The 22795-nt window shown below is 41.9% G+C and overlaps 1 protein-coding gene across 1 annotated transcript in view; it reads left to right on the forward strand.

The window, feature by feature from the left end:
* Positions 1–22795, forward strand: part of LOC139759936 (uncharacterized protein CG3556-like) — a 185587-nt gene that overhangs the window by 46530 nt on the left and 116262 nt on the right. The window contains 1 exon segment of the mRNA XM_071682588.1: positions 7676–7809. The gene's annotated coding sequence lies outside the window, so the exon portion shown is untranslated.

Consider the following 22795-nt stretch of genomic DNA (forward strand, 5'->3'; position numbering starts at 1 on the left):
CGGGGTAAAGTAGTGAACACTGGGTGATGTAGTGAACAGCTGGGTGATGTAGTGAAAGCGGGGTGGATGTAGTGAACGCTGGGTGTTTGTGGGTGAACAGCTGGGTAAAGTAGTGAACGCGGGTGATTGTAGTAACTGGGGGATGTAGTGAACACTGGATGATGTATGAACACGGGTTTGATTAGTAAACACTGGGTGATGTAGGAGCAGCTGGTTGATGTAGTGAACGGGGTGGGTGATGTAGTGAACAGCTGGGTGATGTAGTGAACAGCTGGGTGATGTAGTGAACAGCTGGGTGATGTAGTGAACAGCTGGGTGATGTAGTGAACAGCTGGGTGATGTAGTGAACAGCTGGGTGATGTAGTCAGCAGCTGGGTGATGTAGTGAACAGCTGGGTGATGTAGTGAACAGCTGGGTGATGTAGTGAACAGCTGGGTGATGTAGTGAACATCTGGGTGATGTAGTGAACAGCTGGGTGATGTAGTGAACAGCTGGATGATGTAGTGAACAGCTGGGTAATGTAGTGAACAGGTGGGTGATGTAGTGAACAGCTGGGTGATGTAGTGAACAGCTGGGTGATGTAGTGAACAGCTGGGTGATGTAGTGAACAGCTGGGTGATGTAGTGAACAGCTGGGTGATGTAGTGAACAGCTGGGTAATGTAGTGAACAGCTGGGTGATGTAGTGAACAGCTGGGTGATGTAGTGAACAGCTGGGTGATGTAGTGAACAGCTGGGTGATGTAGTGAACAGCTGGGTGATGTAGGTGAACAGCGGGGTTGATGTAGTGAACAGCTGGGTAATGTAGTGAACGGGCCGGGTGATTTTGTGAACAGCTGGGGTGATGTAGTGAACAGCGGGGTTGATGTGTGAACAGCTGGGTAATGTAGTGAACAGTGGGGATGTTGTAAACCCAGCTGGGTATGTAGTGAACGCTGGTTTTTTGTAGGTGATCGCCCGGCGATGTTATCTGTTGTGTGAAATTTTGAGAATGGCACCCGACTCTCATGCCAAACTCGGTCGCGGGTTTCAAAAACTGTCTGTTCTTCATGGCACCCCCCCCCCCCCCCCCAGGGGAACGCTCTTGTTCTTCATGAGCACCAGAGGTGAACGGTCATGTTCTTCATGGGTCGCCCTTAAGGAGAACGCTCTTGTTCTTCGCAAAGTCCTCTCCCCCCCGAGAGAAGCACTTCCCCCTGCTCTTCATGTGTCCCCGAGAATTCTCTCTCTCTCTCTCTCTCTCTCTCTTCTCTCTCTTCTCTCTTTTCTCCCCTTCTCTTCTCTTCTCTCGTTCCTCCGTCCCGTTTCCCCCCCTCTCTTCCCCCTTTCCCCTTTCTTTGCCAGTGCCCCCCCCCCCCCCCCCCCCCCCCCCCCCCCCCCCCCCCCCCCCGCCGGGTTTTTTTGGGGGCCCAAAACCCCAATTAACAAAAAAACCCGCCCACGACCGAAAGACCCACCCACCGACCCCGGGCAGGGGGGAATCTAATCTTCCCACAGTTCTCCTTCCTCGTGAGTATCGAGCGTGTGTGTGTGTGTGTGTGTGTGTGTGTGTGAGGTGTTTTGTGTGTGTGTGGCCACCATTACGTGGTATGACTCTGGGGGTCACACACAACACCACACCACACACACACACAAACACCCCCCAGAGGGGGCGGGCGTGGCAATGATCATATGTTGTGGACTCTCTCGTGCGAGGGTGAGGTGTGTGTGTGTGTGTGTAGTTGTTTTTTGGAGTGTTGAAGGGGAATGTTGTCCTTTGGTTGAGGGGGGGAGGAGGAAAGGGGGAAGGAGGACCGTTTTCTAGTGTGAGGGGAAAGGGGAGGAGGAGGGGGCGACCCCTGTCTAGTGTGAGGGAGGAGGAGGAGGAGCCGACCGTGTCTAGTGTGAGGGAGGAGGAGGAGGGAGCCGACCGTGTCTAGTGTGAGGGAGGAGGAGGAGGGAGCCGACCGTGTCTAGTGTGAGGTGTATTGATGTCTGGATTATGGTCGCATACTTGCAGTCTTCATTTAACCATTTCTTTTTCTTTTCTTTATTTTTAGCTTTTGGGTGAAGGAGACGAGGGTTATAGGACATTATATCGGGGTCTCTGTCTCGCCGTCTGTGGCATACTTTGCGTAAAATGTATCCCATGAACTGGTTTGCTTAGATAATTCATACGCATTTTAGCGTAACCCCAATATTGATCATCATAGGCATTTTAGCGTATCTCCAATATTGATCAGTATACGCATTTTAGCGTATCTCCAAAATGCTCTAGCATTTTGGTATCCCCGATTTTTCGGAAATTCATAGCATTTGGCGCATCCCAAGATTTTTCTTTTCTAATATATTCAAGTTATATACACTCGTGCATGTCTATCTTTCTCATCAAAAGGGGGTCATCCTCTTCGTCATTTGCAACATACTACACGTACAAAATGTTTTAAGTACCCTAAAGATGTAATCTTTGTCAAATTTTTTAAAGGCCCAAAAAAGATGTACTCAAGTACACAATGTTTTAAGTCCCAAAAGGGGAGTTACTAATGAACTTTTTTTGTACCCTAAAGGTTACATCAAGTCCCAAGTTTAGTCCCAAAAGAGTTCATCAATGTCACCAATTTTTTAAAGGGCCCCTAAAGATTTAAAATAAATGTAAATGTTTTAAGTACCAAAAGGGTTTTCACAATGTACAAAATATTTTAAGTGCCCTAAAGAGTTACATCAATGTACCAATTTTTTTAAGTCCCCTAAAAGTTAATCATGTCCTTTTGTTTTAGTACCCTAAAGGTTAATCAATGTAAAAAATTTTTTTAAGTACCAAAAGAGTTACATCAATGTCCACAATGTTTTAAGTACCCTAAAGAGTTACATCTGTACAAAATATTTTAAAGTCCCAAAAGAGTTAAATAATGTTTATTTAAATTAAGACCGCCCCTGTGGGGGTTTTTCGTCTTATGGAATCCAACATAAAAAAAAAAATATATTAAAATGTTTTTTCCCTGTTCTTTTGTTTTAAACCCTACCCCTGTCCGGTGAGTCACGTGATGCGTTACGTATCGTGGTAACGAGGAGGCGTTACTGCCAAGCCTGCACCATGATACGTTACCTAATTATGGTAACGTAAGGGAAGAAGCAAGAATACTGCAGTGTGTTACTGCAACCAGACCAGAAGTGAGATCAGAGGGATAGACACACACACACACACACACACACACAACCACACACACACACACACACACACACCCCCCCAACCCAAAACAACACAGCCACTGTACAAAAGAGACGTTTTTTTTTCTTCCAAACCCAGTAACATTCCCCCCAAACAATATTGGCCTTCTTTTCCCCCTCCCCTTCTCTGCCAGCCCCTTTCCCGCCACGCCCCTCGCCGCGCCGCCCCATGCAAGCGAGGCCTCTCTAACCACGCCTCTTCCCCCAGCCACGCCTCTAACCAGGCCCCTTCACCAGCCACGCCCTCTTTGGCAATGCCTCCCGAACTAAGTCTTCTAGAAATTACCCCCCCTCCCCCTAGAGACCCCCCCGTACCCCCCCCCACTGATTCCCAGGAGAACGGGCCGTAGGGAGGGTGTCATTGTATGCCGGACGAACGGCGTCGTTTTGTTGGTGTGTCCATGTAATCCAGGACGAACGGCGCCTAAGTATGAGGTGTCCCTTTAAACACGGGAACGGCGCCGTACGAAGGTTGTCCATTTTTATCAAGGGCGAAAGCAGCTCTTGTTCTTGTCAGTCGCGAGTGGAATCCCAGGGCGAACACCGCCGTCCTTGTGAGTGTCGATTGGATTCGCAGGAAGAACAGAGGCTTGAAGCCTGAGAATGAGCAGTGGCCTCACCAATTATGGTCAGGCGAGGTGAGGTGTGAGGGAGGGTTTTGAGTGTTAGGAACGATGAAAAGGTGTAGTGAGGGTGTGAGGTATAGTGTTTAAAGGGGAGAGATGTGAGGTGTGAGGGAGAGGTGAGGGGTTTTTAGGGGAAAGGGAAAGGAGGTCAGGTGTATTTTGGGGGAATATGAGGTGTATATGTAAGAACGGTGTGAGGGTTGTGAGTGGAGAGGTTATTTGGGGAGGACAGGGTGGGGGAAATGCCAGTGTGCGGGGTTCAAAGACCTCCCCTCTCTCTCCCCCTTCTCTCTTCCCTTTTTCCCTCTCTTCTCTCTCTTTTCTCGCTCCTCCCCCTCTCTCTCTCTCTCTCTCTCTCTCTCTCTCTCTCTCTCTCAATTGTTGTGGGGGTTGGGGGGGTGTGTTGAGTCTAGCGCCAGAGCTGTTCGAGAATAATTTTCCTCGTAATGATGTTTATGGTCCCGCCACGGGGAGAGAGGAGGAGAGAGATGAGAGAGAGAAGAGAGAGAGGAGGAGAGACGAGAGAGAGAGAGTGAGAGTGTGTGTGTTGTGCGTGTGCGTGTGTGTATCGATGATAAACTCGTTGAAAACCCACTGACGATAACATAAACAGCACTGTCGTAAAAAGGTGGTCAACAGGCGGGCCCGGGAAAGCGTTGTCACATGTCGTGCAGGAAGGGGACCCCAATAATTCACACGGGGTAGAGTGGGTGGGTGGGGGGGGGAAGGGAAAAAAAGAGTACATCACCCAAATTACCCAAAGGGGTAAAGAAAACTCGCAGATTCTCTCTCTCTCTCTCTCTCTCTCCTCTCTCTCTCTCTCTCTCTCTCTCTCTCTTCTCTCTTCTCTCTCTCTTCTCTCTCTCTCTCTCTCTATTACATATATTTTATATATATATATATATATATATTATTTTGTTTTATAAAATTTTTTATATATAAAAATATATATATATATTTATATATATATATATATATATGTAAATATATATATATATATATATTTTATATATAATATTTTATAATATATTATATATATATATATATATATATATATTAATTGCCAAAGTATGTTTACACAAATTTTTTAAAACGCGATGTGGGCAACTTGGGTGTCGTGTGTTCAGACCTCACACTAATTCACGTGATGTATTCCCCCGGCAGGGGTGCGTGTTTTTCAACAGGTTTATGTTTCCTAGATTAATGTAGAGAGAGACCCCTCCCCCCCTTTCCCTCCTCCACAGCATTCTTTACGGAGTATTTAGTGTGATGCCTGGAAATACACTTTGTGTGTTTGTGTGTGTGTTTTGTGTGTGTGTGTGTGTGTGTGTGTGGGGTGGGGTTTTGGTGTGTGTCTGTGTGTGTGTGTGTTGTCTGTGTGTGTGTGTGTGTCTGTGTGTCTGTGTCTGTGTCTGTGTGTACAAAGAGAGCTTTCCTACGGAAATATCTTCTCTGAGGGAGGGTTAGCAGAGAGAGAGAGAGAGAGAGAGAGAGAGAGAGAGAGAGAGAGAGAGAGAGAGAGAGAGAGAGAGAGAGAGAGAGAGAGAGCATAATGAATTACTATTAAATACTTGACCACCACAGAAGTTAGTCGAGTGTGTTGGTTCAGGTCGAGGATGGAGACCAGACCGATGAATGTCTGGCTTATATCAAGGGCTGGGAAGTAAACAAAGATCAGCTGATTGGACGGCTCAGTCAGCTGATGGGGTAAATAGAGATCAGCTGATACGATGTAAACAATAATCAGCTGATGGGGTAAATAGAGATCGTCTGATGTTATATCCACAATCATCAGCTAATAGGGTATGTAGAGATCAGCTGATACAATATAAACAATGATCAGCTGATAGAGGTAAGCAGAGATCAGCTGACCCGACATAAACACACAGGTCAGCTGATGTGATGTTGACGGCGATCAGCTGATGGGCTTGAAACCTTGGGTGTATGGCAACAATGTTTTACTCTGAGACTAGACAGGATACAGCCTTTACTGGTAACACTAACTGGCTCGGAGGGGGGGGAGTACTCTCTCTCTCTCTCTCTCTCTCTCTCTCTCTCTCTCTCTCTCTCTCTCTCTCTCTCTCTCTCTCTCTCTCTCTCTCTCTCTCTCTCTCTCTCAGGGGAAACTCGTCTGGTTAGTACGTGTTATAGCCTAGTGCCAAAAAAAAAAGCTACACATTTTCAAGGGACAAGTGACGCATTTAAAGTAACGGCAGGCGTGACATCAACCATCAAGAGGGATGACATCAACAGGTGTGTGACATTTAAAGACAGTGGACGGAGAGAGAGAGAGAGAGAGAGAGAGAGAGAGAGAGAGAGAGAGAGAGAGAGAGAGAGAGAGAGTCTCTTACCTCGCCATCAAGGAAGAGAAGAGAGTTTTCCTGAAGTAATTTGTATCCGACGTGTAAAGAAAGATGGGGAAAAAAAGATAATCCTTATGTACATTCGGGCAAATATAATTATATAATCCTTCTGTCTGTAGTCAGGAAAAATATATTTTTTTCCATGTGTGTTAATTGGAAAGATTATTTTTTTTTTTAGATACAGACAGGGGAAAAAAGATATCTCTATATATATACAGTTTGGGAAAAGAATATTTTTTTCTCCCTGGGAAAATAGGATTATTCATGTATAACTGAGAAAAAAATAATTGTTCTGTATAAAGTTTGGATGATTATATTTTTTTCAAATATACGGCGTGGGGGTTGAATTGAAAAATATCCTTTATTCAAGAGAGATGAAATTAGTTAATAACTGATATTTCTTATGATGAAGATTCACCATCTGTACAAAGCAACTTAGAAATTATAGAAAGGTTGAGAAGAGGTAATCAACACGTGATGATATACAGAGTATATTTGATATGCGAAGCTGAGATATATATCGTGAGTTATGGATGTACGAAACATTATGGATATAAAACAATGGATGTGATATACTTTAGATATATCGTGAGGAGGGGGGGGGGGGGTTTCTGAGTGCTTTGCATCGACCATTGAATGTAGTGAAGAATTGTGTTATGTTTTGTATACATAATTGAGAATGAACACACACACACACACACACACACACACACACACACACACACACACACACACACACACACTGTTGCACTGAAAATCACAAATATGGCCTCTTCGTCTGTCTGTCTATCTTATCTTTCTATTACAATCTGCTTATCTATCAGTCTGTTATATCTATAGTTTTGAGTATTATAGTTAATCGATTCATACATTATGCTGTCTATATTTCTATCCACATTTCTCTTCTTCTTTTTTTCAAGACTTAATTACAGTAAGACGTATTCTTACACAAGTGTTTCCACATTAATGGAATCAACATGTAATCCCATAATTCCTGATGGTTTAAATCCTCTCTGCCGTTGGATGCGAGGCCATAGCGTTTGCATCAGCTAGATTCGCCATAGGAGCTCAGTTAGCAGGGGGAAGATTTGGGCCAATTCCATTGCTGGAACGTAGTTATGTGAGAGAGGAGAGAGAGAGAGAGAGAGAGAGAGAGAGAGAGAGAGAGAGAGAGAGAGAGAGAGCGGGTAGGCACTGGAATATTCAAGGCATTTGGGCGCCAGTCTCTCTCCGTATCTTAGATTCAGTGGTGCTCGTTTCCATACTTCCCCGACCCTAAGCCGTGTCAACAATGGGTATTTCGCTAACACACACACACACACACACACACACATATATATATATATATATATATATATATATATATATATATATATATATATATATGGTAGCTGCAGGCCTTGACCGGAGTAGACAGTAGACCCCTCCATATTTCATGTCACTCCCTTGCTAACCATGTTCGTACACTCTTTTGTTTGCAGATGATTCTGTCTGTTGAAGGGAAAGTGTCCCTGTGCTGAACTGTAATTAAAATTGTGTACACGTGATGAAACTGTAGTGAGAATTGTGTACACGTGACTAGATTTAACAGTTCTTAACGTGAAGGATTTAGAAGGTACGTAACTGTTTGATATGGTTTATAGTGAAATTCTTTTACGTGGAATAGCAAATTTATGAATTTTTTTCTGTTTTCGTTTTCATCTTTTACATCTTTGCTCATAAGACTCGAGTGTTTCAAACTTTTGCCCTTTTTTTACCACAAGTGTAAACCTATTTTTGCAATGTAGTGTGTAAACACCTGAGTCAAATATTTTTGATCTTGTCTTGTTTCTGTTTAACACATGTCTTATGGAAATTGTATATGGAAATTTAACAATTTCTCCTTTTTTTCTCATTTTGATTTAGTTCATTGATATTTTCGTTATATGGAAGGGCAGATCCCACATTTCTCAGAATCATTGCTGATAATTTTTCAAATTTGAAGAAAATTTTTTCCTTATGTAGGAATCATTCCAGATTTTTTCTTCGGTAAATTTGAAGTATTGGAAATTAAACGGATTGTATTAATATCATTGCATGAAAACGAGATACAACATCTTCAAAAATTTAGGAAAAGGATAGAAATATATTCAAGTAAATTTCATAAACGTAATGATAATTAGAATGATAACTGCTGCAATGTAAATATTTTCCAGTTACTCAAAAAAATCACTAAATTGGCAATTACTTTGCGAGAAAATTGGTTAATTAATATCTCAGGATCTGAAAATGTGAAGAAGCTTTAAGGAGTTAATTTGCAAGTTTAATGATGTAATTATTGGTCCCACTTGGTGCTGTAACTTTAACTAAGTTTCTTTTTTTTACAAAAGTTTCAATTTGCGAAAATAAAAATTCAGAATTTTGTTGAAACGTAAAAATATCCGTTGAGATCGTCTGTTGTGCTGTGAATTTAAACCCTTTGATCACGACGGTACGACCCCATGAGCACGACGGTACGACCCCATGAGCACGACGGTACGACCCTTGAACTCGACGGTACGACACCTGAGCACAACGGTACTATCCTTGAGCATAGCGGTACGACCCTTGAACATGACGGTACGACCCTTGAGCACGACGGTACGACCCTTGAACACGATGGAACGAATCTCAGATACGACGTGGCGACCCTTGAGCACGACAGTACGACCCCGTGAGCACGATGGTACGACCCCGTGAGCACAATGGTACGACTCTTGAGCACGACGGTACGACCCTTGAACACAACTTTACGACCCTTGAATGCGCCTGTACGACCCTTGAACACGCCTGTACGACCCTTGAACACGACAGTACGACCTCTTTGAGCACGACTGTACGACCCTTGTGTACGATGGTGTAACGTTTTTCAACGCCTTTCAAAGGGGTCGGAGGGTCAGGTTCAGAGGTCATAGGTCACGGCATCCTATAATGGCATCGTGGTATATTGAGAGAGAGAGAGAGAGAGAGAGAGAGAGAGAGAGAGAGAGAGAGAGAGAGAGAGAGAGAGAGAGAGAGAGAGAGAGAGAGAGAGAGAAGAGCGCGTCGAGGAGTAAGTGAAACATGGAACGTAGTAGCCGTAGAGTTTTTTGTCAAAACTTTGTGTTTAAAAGTCGCCATACTTTCAAGGACCCAGCCATTGTGGACGTAAAAGTTTGTAATGTGGTGTGTTATGCTGAGAGAGAGGGTTGGGGGGGGGGGATTTTACCAGTGTGATTTGACCCGGAATAGTAGTAACAATAAATATTCTTACTACTATTACTTCCACTACTACTACTACTTCTACTGCTACTACTACTGCTACTATTACTACTACTACTACTACTACTACTACTACTACTACTACTACTACTACTAATGATAATAATGATAATAATAATAATAATAGTAATAATAATAATAATAATAATAATGATAATAATAATAATAATAATAATAATAATAATAATACTTTTCTAATGTACTTGCTTCCAACAGAGACTCACACACAATTAAATAAATAATTACGTCAAAACGTATCCTCATCATAGCTGAAATATATTTAATATGAGATACAGACTCAGTTATCTTAGATCATACAGACAGATATCTTAGATACAGTTACAATGCATCATTCAAATAGATAAAAAAGAATTTTGAGTTGTCAGAATGTGAACTATTTGATGTAGCTGCTCCCACCCTGGTGATATGGTACGTTCTATCAGTCTGAAAGTCAAAGATCCAGGTTCGATAACCGAAGCCCTGGATTAACATGTTATTACCTTTCCGTAACCCGAGAGGTCATTAACGATCCCATTAACAACCTCTCTAACTAATTACACATTTAGTTTGCTTTCATACAATGGTCAGATCTTCTGGTAATAAAGGGCGATTATATATATTATATTATTATATATATATTTTTATATTTATATATATATATATAAAATTTATATATATATAATATATATATATTATTATATATATATTATATATTTATATATATTTTTAATATAAATATATATTATAGGTTTAAGGTGAAGATTAGTATGGGTTTTCAGAAAAGAGGAGTGAATGTTGGGGTGAAGAAGGTGGTGAGAGTAAGTGAGCTTGGGAAGGAGACCTGTGTGGGGAAGTACCAGGAGAGACTGTGTACAGAATGGAAAAAGGTGAGAACAATGGAAGTAAGGGGAGTCGGGGAGGAATGGGATGTATTTAGGGAATCAGTGATGGATTGCGCAAAAGATGCTTGTGGCATGAGAAGAGTGGGAGGTGGGCTGTTTAGAAAGGGTAGTGTGTGGTGGGATGAAGAAGTAAGAGTATTAGTGAAAGAGAAGAGAGAGGCATTTGGACGATTTTTGCAGGGAAAAAATGCAATTGAGTGGGAGAAGTATAAAAGAAAGAGACAGGAGGTCAAGAGAAAGGTGCAAGAGGTGAAAAAAAGGGCAAATGAGAGTTGGGGTGAGAGACTATCAGTAAATTTTAGGGAGAATAAAAAGATGTTCTGGAAGGAGGTAAATAGGGTGCGTAAGACAAGGGAGCAAATGGGAACTTCAGTGAAGGGCGTAAATGGGGAGGTGATAACAAGTAGCGGTGATGTGAGAAGGAGATGGAATGAGTATTTTGAAGGTTTGTTGAATGTGTCTGATGACAGAGTGGCAGATATAGGGTGTTTTGGTCGAGGTGGTGTGCAAAGTGAGAGGGTTAGGGAAAATGATTTGGTAAACAGAGAAGAGGTAGTAAAAGCTTTGCGGAAGATGAAAGCCGGCAAGGCAGCAGGTTTGGATGGTATTGCAGTGGAATTTATTAAGAAAGGGGGTGACTGTATTGTTGACTGGTTGGTAAGGTTATTTAATGTATGTATGACTCATGGTGAGGTGCCTGAGGATTGGCGGAATGCGTGCATAGTGCCATTGTACAAAGGCAAAGGGGATAAGAGTGAGTGCTCAAATTACAGAGGTATAAGTTTGTTGAGTATTCCTGGTAAATTATATGGGAGGGTATTGATTGAGAGGGTGAAGGCATGTACAGAGCATCAGATTGGGGAAGAGCAGTGCGGTTTCAGAAGTGGTAGAGGATGTGTGGATCAGGTGTTTGCTTTGAAGAATGTATGTGAGAAATACTTAGAAAAGCAAAGGGATTTGTATGTAGCATTTATGGATCTGGAGAAGGCATATGATAGAGTTGATAGAGATGCTCTGTGGAAGGTATTAAGAATATATGGTGTGGGAGGCAAGTTGTTAGAAGCAGTGAAAAGTTTTTATCGAGGATGTAAGGCATGTGTACGTGTAGGAAGAGAGGAAAGTGATTGGTTCTCAGTGAATGTAGGTTTGCGGCAGGGGTGTGTGATGTCTCCATGGTTGTTTAATTTGTTTATGGATGGGGTTGTAAGGAGGTAAATGCAAGAGTCCTGGAAAGAGGGGCAAGTATGAAGTCTGTTGGGGATGAGAGAGCTTGGGAAGTGAGTCAGTTGTTGTTCGCTGATGATACAGCGCTGGTGGCTGATTCATGTGAGAAACTGCAGAAGCTGGTGACTGAGTTTGGTAAAGTGTGTGGAAGAAGAAAGTTGAGAGTAAATGTGAATAAGAGCAAGGTTATTAGGTACAGTAGGGGTGAGGGTCAAGTCAATTGGGAGGTGAGTTTGAATGGAGAAAAAACTGGAGGAAGTGAAGTGTTTTAGATATCTGGGAGTGGATCTGTCAGCGGATGGAACCATGGAAGCGGAAGTGGATCATAGGGTGGGGGAGGGGGCGAAAATTTTGGGAGCCTTGAAAAATGTGTGGAAGTCGAGAACATTATCTCGGAAAGCAAAAATGGGTATGTTTGAGGGAATAGTGGTACCAACAATGCTGTATGGTTGCGAGGCGTGGGCTATGGATAGAGATGTGCGCAGGAGGATGGATGTGCTGGAAATGAGATGTTTGAGGACAATGTGTGGTGTGAGGTGGTTTGAGCGAGTAAGTAACGTAAGGGTAAGAGAGATGTGTGGAAATAAAAAGAGCGTGGTTGAGAGAGCAGAAGAGGGTGTTTTGAAATGGTTTGGGCACATGGAGAGAATGAGTGAGGAGAGATTGACCAAGAGGATATATGTGTCGGAGGTGGAGGGAACGAGGAGAAGAGGGAGACCAAATTGGAGGTGGAAAGATGGAGTGAAAAAGATTTTGTGTGATCGGGGCCTGAACATGCAGGAGGGTGAAAGGAGGGCAAGAAATAGAGTGAATTGGAGTCATGTGGTATACAGGGGTTGACGTGCTGTCAGTGGATTGAAGCAAGGCATGTGAAGCGTCTGGGGTAAACCATGGAAAGCTGTGTAGGTATGTATATTTGCGTGTGTGGACGTGTGTATGTACATGTGTATGGGGGGGGGGGGCCATTTCTTTCGTCTGTTTCCTTGCGCTACCTCGCAAACGCGGGAGACAGCGACAAAGTATAAAAAAAAAAAAAAAAAAAAATATATATATATATATATATATATATATATATATATATATATATATATACAGATAGATAGATAGATAGATCGTGAGGAAATACAACAATGTGTTCCTAATTCCTCTTTCTTTTTCAACAATATCTTTTTTCATTTTGCCTCTGGAAAATTTGAGATGATTCATTCTTTTTTTCTCTCTCTCTCTCTCTCTCTCTCTCTCTCTCTCTCTCTCTCTCTCTCTCTCTCTCTCTCTCTCTCTCTCTCTCTCTCTCCCCCTTCCCAGCTGGAGGGTAGTTTGTGGTGTTTTTAATTCGACCAACCGTTGTTAAATGTGTGGTGGAGCTGCTGGTGCAGCGGCCAGCTGTGTTAACTTCATTATAGACTTGGCTGGAGGAGGAGCTAGGGGGTGGCGGGGTGGTGACTGTGGTGGGGGTGATGGTGTGGTGGGAGTGGTGACTGTGGTGTTGGTGTGGGTGGTGGTGTGGTGGTGAGTGTGGTGAATGTGGTGGAGGGAGGGGTAGTGGTGGGTGTGGTGGTAGTGAGTGTGGTGACTGTGGTGGTGGTGTGGTGGTGTGATGGTGAGTGTGGTGGTGGTGTGGTGGTGTGATGGTGACTGTGGTGATGGTGGTGGTCCACCATCGACCCACACCTCACTGATGCTGCTGCGACATTGACTCTCTCTCTCTCTCTCTCTCTCTCTCTCTCTCTCTCTCTCTCTCTCTCTCTCTCTCTCTCTCTCTCTCTCTCTCTCTCTCTCTCTCTCTCTCTCTCTCTCTCTCTCTCTCTCTCTCTCTCTCAATCACATGTTTACCAGATGGCGTCCTAGCTTCGTCTCTTCGATGTATATCAACTGACTGTTATATTTCTCTCTTGTGTCTCCCCTGATGATGTGATTATGACACGAAAGTGCACTTGGGAACTTTTCGTGTTTCATTTTCCCCGTGGACTCATAGGAATATCTTGATCACGCGCAAAATTGTGATCCTTTCCAACATACATACATACATACGTATCATCATTAGCGCTAATGACAAGAAGCATGTTATTACGATGCCTGGTAAATGCTCTATGACTCCTGCTGCATATTTCGAGCAAAACACATAATGTCCGCTACATATTTTGCATAAAGCGGGGGGAGGGGGGCCTCTGTGATACATGTGGCGTAAAGGGAAAAAAATGCAGTCTGCTATATTTAGCGTAAAATGACTCTGTTGGCTATCATAAAAGTGCCTTCCGCTATATGTAGCGTGAAAAGAAATACGATGTCCGCTGTGTGTCCAGCATTAAGACTGTGTCTTCCGCTACGTGTAGCGTAAAGAGAAAAAAAAAATGGGAGGTGGGGTTGGGGCTCTGTGCTACATTCAGCGTAAAAAAAAAATGGTTTTCAACACCTGAATTTTTTTTTTTTTGAAAGAATAGTTCCAGTATATGCTACCAGTAATTACCCCTCTGGTACATCTATCTTAAAAAGAAGAGTTAAAAACTTTACGTCCGCCTGTCTGACACAGAAAATGGAAATAGCTCTCTGCTCTCTGTGTCCAGCTAAATAGAAAATGTGCTGTTATACTTCATGTTTAGAGAGAGAAATATATATATATATATATATATATATATATATATATATATATATATATATATATATATTTTTTTTTTTTTTTTTTTCTTCTTTTTCATACTATTCGCCATTTCCCGCGATAGCGAGGTAGCGTTAACAACAGAGGACTGAGCCTTTGAGCGAATATCCTCACTTGGCTTCCTTCTCTGTTCCTTCTTTTGGAAAATCGAATATGGGAGGATTTCCAGCCCCCCCGCTCCCTCCCCTTTTAGTCGCCTTCTACGACACGCAGGGAATACGTGGGAAGTATTCTTTCTCCCCTGTCCCCAGGGATTATATATATATATATATATATATATATATATATATATATATATATATATATATATATAGATATAGATATAGATATAGATATGTATATATTTTCTTTTTTTTGCAACCTGTCTAGCATGCAAAACTGCTTTTCGCAATGGTCATCAGCATAATATTCCCCCACGCACGCACACACAAAAAAAAATTAGTTTTTCTATTGTTTCGTTCAACATTTCGTAAGTGAATTCCACAAACAAAAGGAAAAAAAGCAATTTTCGCTATAACGAGCGCAAAATATGATTGCTCGCTAATGTTTAGCGCATTTTGGTGGGGGGGTTCCATTCATTATGATAACCACAGCGGCAGAACAAGTGCTTTCCGCTACGTTCAGCGTCAATTGCTACATCTGGGCTAACCTTTAGCGTAAGAATGATAGCGAATATATAGTTACCAGTAAACGTAAGGGCTTTTATTAAATGATAGATATATTATTGATGAATAATGACATAAACACAGATGATACAAACATCATTCTAATATAGATAAGTGATGATAAATGCGTTAGTAATGAATAATGACATAAATACATGAGAAATGATCTACAGAGTAGAGAATAGAATATCAACCGAGGTAAATAAAGAAAAAAAAGAGAATGCTGGCGCTGACTCGCTAACGCAGGAAACGGCGATCAAGTATAGGAGAGGTGTGTGTGTGTGTGTGTGTGTGTGTGTGTGTGTGTGTGTGTGTGTGTGTGTGTGTGTTTGGGGTTGGGGAGGGAATGAGAGAAAACGAGGAAATAGAATATGAATGAGGTAAAATAGCGTTGTGTTGAGTGGACTACATAATCCTTCAGTCAATACTTGACTTGCAAGAATTGTCTCCCCTTCCCCCTCCTCCACCACCACCCCCTTCCCCCTTCCCCCTCCACCACCCCCCTACCCCCTCCCCCCCCTCCACCCCCCACCCCCCCTCATCCACTAAGCTGTTGGTGTTTTGCTGTTGTGTCCCTGTGGGGGGGGGTGTGTAGGGGGGGAAGGGGGGGTGGTGGTGTTGCTACTCTATACAGGTCTTTGACCCTTCCTCCCCCTTCCTCCCCCTTCCCCCCCTTCCTCCCCTTCCTCCCCCTTCCACCCCTTCCTCCCCCTTCCTCCCCTTCCTCCCCTTCCTCCCCCTTCCACCCCTTCCTCCCCTTCCTCCCCTTCCTCTCCTTCCTCCCCCTTCCCCCCCTTCCTCCCCTTCCTCCTCTCCCACCCAACCCTGCTGGTCTCTAGGGGTTTGCGTGAGGCATTATTTTCTCTTCTACAGGAGGGTCTCTGTCTGGTTTCTAGAAGAGGGGGGACTGGTTTCAAGTTCCTTGAGTTGAGGTTCATGATGTTTTCTAGAAGGGGTTTTGGTATAGAAAGAGGCTGGTTTCTACAGGAGGTTCTTTATTAGACTGATTTCTACAGGAAGTTTTTATGAGACTGGTTTCTACAAGGATGTTCTCTATTAGAGTGGTTTCTGCGGAAAGTTTTTGATGAGGTTTCTACAAGGAGGTTCTTTATTACACTGGTTTCTACAGGAAGTTTTTATAAGGCTGGTTTCTACAAGGAGGTTCTTTATTACACTGGTTTCTACAGGAAGTTTTTATGAGGCTGGTTTCTACATAATGCCCTGCGGTATACATGCCTTTCAGAGGTAGGTTTCTAGCGCAGGGTCTGTTTCAGGTTGGTCTCTAGAAAGATCACAAGATTGAGACCTTCTGGGAGGCCGGTTTTTTTTTCTTAATTTTCCAAAAGAAGGAACAGAGAAGGAGGCCAAGTGAGGATATTCACTCAGAGGCCCAGTCCTCTGTTCTTAACGCTACTTTGCTGATGCGGGAAGTGGCGAATAGTTTGAAAAAAAAAAAAAAAAAATATATATATATATATATATATATATATATATATATATATATATATATATATATATATATATATATATATATATATATATATATATATACATAGATATATATATATATATATATATATATATATATATATATATATATATATATATATATATATATATATATATATATATATATATATATATACATATATATATATATATATATATATATATATATATATATATATATATATATATATATATATATATGTATATATATATATATATATATATATATATATATATATATATATATATATATATATATATATATATATGCATATATATATACGTAACCCTCAAGGCTTCTGAAACACGAATATTATGTATTCGTCTGGCGTAATCTTCACCGGACGTAAGTCATGTTGGAATTTCTCTCTGTAACAACAACGTAAATGTCAAGGTTTCTGTGTCATTATTAATGTGACAACCTCGATATTCCGGGGCTTCCGAGGGCTGGTCTGGTCTGTCAAACCTCGATATTCGGAAGTTACGAAAAGATGCCATTAATTTGGGAACCTTGATATTTGGAAGAGAGTCGTGGCAACCTCGATATTCGGAAGTTACGAAAAGATGCCATTAATTTGGGAACCTTGATATTTCGAAGAGAGTCGTGGCAACCTCGATATTCAGAAGCTTCTAAAAAGCCGCTATTAAGTAGCCACTCGATATTTGGAAGGATATCTAAAGCCGATCTTCTATGGCAATCTCGTTATTTCTTTTTCTTTCTGGTATTCCCGATATTCGGACGTCTTCCCGCCACTTCTGTCATGTAGCAGTCATGGTGTTTATAAGCTGGTGTCTCCAAGCTTGCTAACTTTAGCGAGATAGAATATTCAGGAGAAAAACCTTTTTTTTTTTTTACGTAGTTACAAAAAAGGAATTACAGTACTGTACTGTATCCCTTGGTACACCATTATTTTGTACTGTGCTGTATCCTTTGATAGACCATTATTCTGAACTACTGTATCGTCTAATGTTATATTTCAGAAGGTACAGAACTTCATTGTTAGCATAACTAAAACTAAATACAGCTGAGATGGAAAATGCTGTAGTACTGTATGTACAGAGATGTAGAATGCAATAGGATTATATACATATACAGAAATACACAATACAGTTGGGCTATATATATATATATATATATATATATATACTGTATACACAGAGTTACAGAACACAAAGGTTAGATACAGGACTAGAAAATACAAGAGATAGAAAATACAATTGGAAAATACACAGGACATACAATAGGATCACAGTAATATTTTTTTTTTGTTATGAACAATATAATGTATTTGTTGCTGGACTGTCTTTAAGCAGTTGCTTGTAATACTAAAGACTCACTCTCTCTCTCTCTCTCTCTCTCTCTCTCTCTCTCTCTCTCTCTCTCTCTCTCTCTCTCTCTCTCTCTCTCTCTCTCTCTCTCTCTCTCTCTCTCGAATAAGGGTTTTGGACAGGGTCGGAATCCCTTATAAGACCAAAGTCTTCTCCATGTCTTTGTTTCTCGTTCCACAGGGTTCCATCTTGCCCCTGCTACTGAGTGTGGCGCAGCCTTGGAGATGGAGGAGAACCCCCTCTCCCCCACTCCCCTCCCCCCCTTAAAAAAATGGGATATCCCTGGGGTCACTAGATAAATGATTTAATAAATCATTTACGTAAATAGATAAGCGTCCCCTGCATTTATAAACTGTCGTACAGTTAATATTTCATTTATTATTCACAGAGAATCATTTGCATATAGACATGCACAAAACATGGCCATCACTGAAAGCAGAATGTTCCCTGGCTGGGCCAACAGCGCTCCACCAATATGGAAGAGAATTAAATAAAATGGCCAGACAGCAAAACTCCTACTGGTATATGGTAGGAGAGCTTCGTGGAGGGGAAATTGATGGTGGAAAAGGTTACAGTGTTGGGGGAATTTGATGGTGAAAAAGGTGGTATTGTTGGGGGAATTTGATGGTGAAAAAGGTGGTATTGTTGGGGGAATTTGATGGTGAAAAAGGTGATAGTGTTGGGGGAATTTGATGGTGGAAAAGGTTATAGTGTTGGGGGAATTTGAAGGTGAAAAAGGTGGTATTGTTGGGGGAATTTGATGGTGAAAAAGGTGATAGTGTTGGGGGAATTTGATGGTGGAAAAGGTTATGGTGTTGGGGGAATTTGATGGTGAAAAAGGTGATAGTGTTGGGGGAATTTGATGGTGAAAAAGGTGGTATTGTTGGGGGAATTTGAAGGTGAAAGAGGTTATGGTGTTGGGGGAATTTGATGGTGAAAAGGGTTATAGTGTTGGGGGAATTTGAAGGTGAAAGAGGTTATGGTGTTGGGAGAATTTGAAGGTGAAAAGGGTTATAGTGTTGGGGGAATTTGAAGATGAAAAAGGTGATATTGTTGGGAGAATTTGAAGGTGAAAAAGGTTTTAGTGTTGGGGGAATATGGCGAGGATTGTGAAGACTCGAACCCTGCCACTCCTGTCCTCGTCTAACAATTAGTGATCTCAGAAAAAATAAAAATACTTCACATTTTTCTTTTCAAATCGTATATTTTTATTCATTTTTAAAATCAAATTAAAGTTTTCCCATTCGAATCTCCTTCCTTCCCACCTTCCTTCCTTCCTTCGTTTTAAAACGGGGAAAAAAATCTTTATTTTCTTTTTTTTTTTGGTCCCCTCTCGAAATTCCCTCCTCCCCCCCACAACCCTGCGTTTGTTTACTGCCTCACAAAATATTGCCTCTTGTCAAAAATGGTTTGCCAGACAAAATTCTAGCTCACAGATAGAGTAGATAACATTTTCCTTTCAATAAACTGAAATTCGTGGAAATATGAATGAACGATGGGGCAAGATTCATATACGAGAGGTTTTGTATACGTATCTTTCCTTTTTTGTTTACTTTTTGATTTATAAAACAACACGCGCGTGCAGGAATACAGTAATGGTGTATCAGCGATTGTATTCGGTGTTTGACGGGTTCAAGGAGATATTGTATGTATGTTTTATTATTGTTATTATTATTGTTATTATTATTATTATTATTGTTATCATTATTATTATTATTGTTATTATCATTATTATGATTATTATTATTATTATTATTATTATTATTATTATTATTATTATTATTATTATTTCTACTACTACTACTACTACTACTACTACTATTATTATTATCATTTTACTCATAGCTGTGTGTGTGTGTGTGTGTGTGTGTGTGTGTGTGTATGTGTTATGCTACGAAAGATGAGATTTGAAAAAAGAAGTACACTGGAGAGAGAGAGAGAGAGAGAGAGAGAGAGAGAGAGAGAGAGAGAGAGAGAGAGACCATGCCTGGAATCAGAGGATACACCAAACCAAACACACGCGAGACCAGCAGAACGTAAAGAAAACGAGAGAGAGAAAAAATATATAAAAGAAAACGAAAGGTAAACATTGCGTCCGACATTCTGTTTTCTTTTTTATTTCTAAGGTCAGGTCAGTGTTGCCAACCTTTTATACAACCCCCTTAGAGGGAGGAGGTCAGTATTACCAATGGGTCTGCAATATCTCTTAGAAAACAGAACGGTTCTCTGAGAGATCAAAGTTCTCTACAGGCCCCTTTGATCTTAGTGGCATCCGAGTGGTGGAAACTAGTTCTCTATTTAGAAACCTTCGCTCGGTGTATAGGTCTCTAGTAGTGTCCGGGGTCTCGTGATTGGTTTCATAAACCAGCATCTGAGGGGCGAATGGTGATGTTCTCTATAAGCGCTTACACAGGGTCTAGGTTTCTAATGTCTAGGTTTCTAGAGTGATTGGTTTCAGTGCCGGGATCTGAGAGGCGCTTACACAGTGTATAGGCCTCTAATGTCTGGGTTTCTAGAGTGATTGGTTTCAGTGCCAGTGATGGGCTGTCGGTGTTCTCTAGATGGTGTTCAGGGCCCTTGAGTGACTGGTTTCACTTCCAGTGGTGGACACTGGAGGTTTCTAGAAGTACTTACGTAGTCTCTAGGTTCTCTAGATTCTTTGGTTTCGATACCAACAACTGATGGAAGCTGTCGTTCTCCAAAGAAACCCCCCAAAAAAAGGTTTCCATACTTTCACCACTTTTAAAAAAAGGTTCGACAGTTTAGTTTCACCACTTGAAAAAAGGGGCGACTAAAGTCTACCACTGCCTAGAAATGAAAGAAGCAACTGGGGTTTCGCCATTTGAAACCAAGAAGAGAAGAACTGAGTTTTGCCACTTGGGAAAATAAAACGTCATATAAGTTTCTCCACTTGAAATAAAAAGGCAGTTTACGTGCGTGCGTGTGTGTGTGTGTGGAAATACACACACACACACACACACACACACACATTCAGATGACCATAATTTGCCTATTCCTAAGAGACCACCAGAAGACACGGACCCTTCACAAACACCACACCGCGGACCATCTCATGTTAGCAAGTCGGCTTAATATATATTTTCTCCCCCTCTCTCAACACAACTGACCAAAAAAAAATAAAAAAGCAATTCATGATTGTTGCAACGGTTCGATATCATGGTTCCAACTTCTCTCCCCTTCTCCCCCTTCTCTCCCCTTCTTCTCCCCCTCTCCCCCTGTTTCTCGCTCTCCCCCACGGAGCGCCTCCTCTCATTTGCATGTTAGCGTGCTTGGGAAACATTGTCGACGGATCTGGGAATGTTGATTGTGTGGTGTCGACATTCGAAACGGGAGTCGAACGCGCGACACTATGTTCGTGGCGGCTCTGTGTGTGTATGTGTGTATGTGTGTGTGTGTGTGTGTGTGTTGGAGGAGGAGGTCGTCACTGCAGGTGAGAAAGAGGTCTGGATGGGAGAGAGAGAGAGAGAGAGAGAGAGAGAGAGAGAGAGAGAGAGAGAGAGAGAGAGAGAGAATACATCCAACCCACTCAGCCCTCTAACATCACAGTCATACTCGATCCTTCGCTCGACCAGCCAGACCCAAACCATTCAAGGAAAAAATTTTTTTTACACAGGTGAACGTTGTCCTCTCCCAGTAACAGACATAGCCACCTTCCCCCACCACACCACACCCCCTCTCCAACACCGTGGACCCGTCCCTACTCATGCCACCTCATCCTTTATTAACCCTCCCCCCCTCACCTCCTTCACCCCACCCATTAATTCACAGATCCAGACACATTTGTCACGAAAGTGTCTACTTTCCTCCCTCCCTCCACCACCCAACCCACACACACACACACACACAAGTTATCTGACGTGATGGTGGCAGTACACACCCCTCCGACCTGCAAACAAACCCCCATTAGTCTAATCAGGTCGACACGGTCGATAGATTCTACCCGGCAGTTACTTTACCCAAGTACCAGGAAAGGTCATTATCGCTGATTACTTTATTTACGTAATTCTTTCCCATTCAAAGCAGCTGCAAGTCGTTTTCTTTATATGGAGGGAGGGAGGGAAGGTGTGGGTTATTGTTTATTTATCTTCATGGAAGGATATAAGTGACTAAAACCCCCGATTCTCCGCTCGAGAAAAGAGGCTCAGGTTCATGGCATCAAAGAGGATCGAAACCTCTTTGAAGTAGGTTGGAGTGCGTCTTGAGCGACTTAAAAGGTGTTCAACGCTTCAGTCACAAATATTCTATTAGAATCTATAATCTCACGAAGCTCTGCTTTGTATTTTCGAGGCTTTGAAGGTTCGTTAAGGACAAAGTCATCCAGACAAAGTGACCCATGGAACTTATGCTATTTATTGAACCATTAGTCACTTATACATGAACCACTGTTAAGTGAGTGACGACCCAGAAGATGCTTCAGGAATATGACACATTTGATTCAGTCATGCGTTCGAAACATACAGCGTAGACTGAAGGTATGAAATGACTGAATGACTGGTGGGTGCTGTCTATTGACAGTCGAGGGACGTGATCAGTCCAAAAGTGGTTCTAGACTGTGAACATAATCCCGGTGATTCAAATCTTTACCTGCCCGACTGTTTCACAAGGAGATAAAGCGACCCCTTCAAACTGGTTCAGAGAAGGTGCTTCACTCACGGGAACGAGACAGATGCTTCATACAGCCACTCCAAGCACACTGCTGATCCACTGAGTGGCTCTATCACAAACCAGTCGCCCTTACTAACAAGCAAACAATCCAGACAAACAAATGGCTGGTCGAACCTGGTAGAAAGCATAACAACCCAGACAGACAAACAACTGAGTCTAAACTGGTAGAAAATACATAAAGATGGGATATACATGAATCATACATGAATCACGCGAGGCCAGACAAAACAATGATAACTTGTCTTTATTTTATGATAGTCCTAACCACCTGTTATCCCCGTAATCTTAATGCTCCCACAGGTCTGGTCGACAAGGAACTACAAGGAATGCCAATTCAGTATTGGGAGGTCT

The sequence above is a fragment of the Panulirus ornatus genome, chromosome 34, assembly GCF_036320965.1.
Source record: "Panulirus ornatus isolate Po-2019 chromosome 34, ASM3632096v1, whole genome shotgun sequence".
NCBI lineage: Eukaryota > Metazoa > Arthropoda > Malacostraca > Decapoda > Palinuridae > Panulirus > Panulirus ornatus.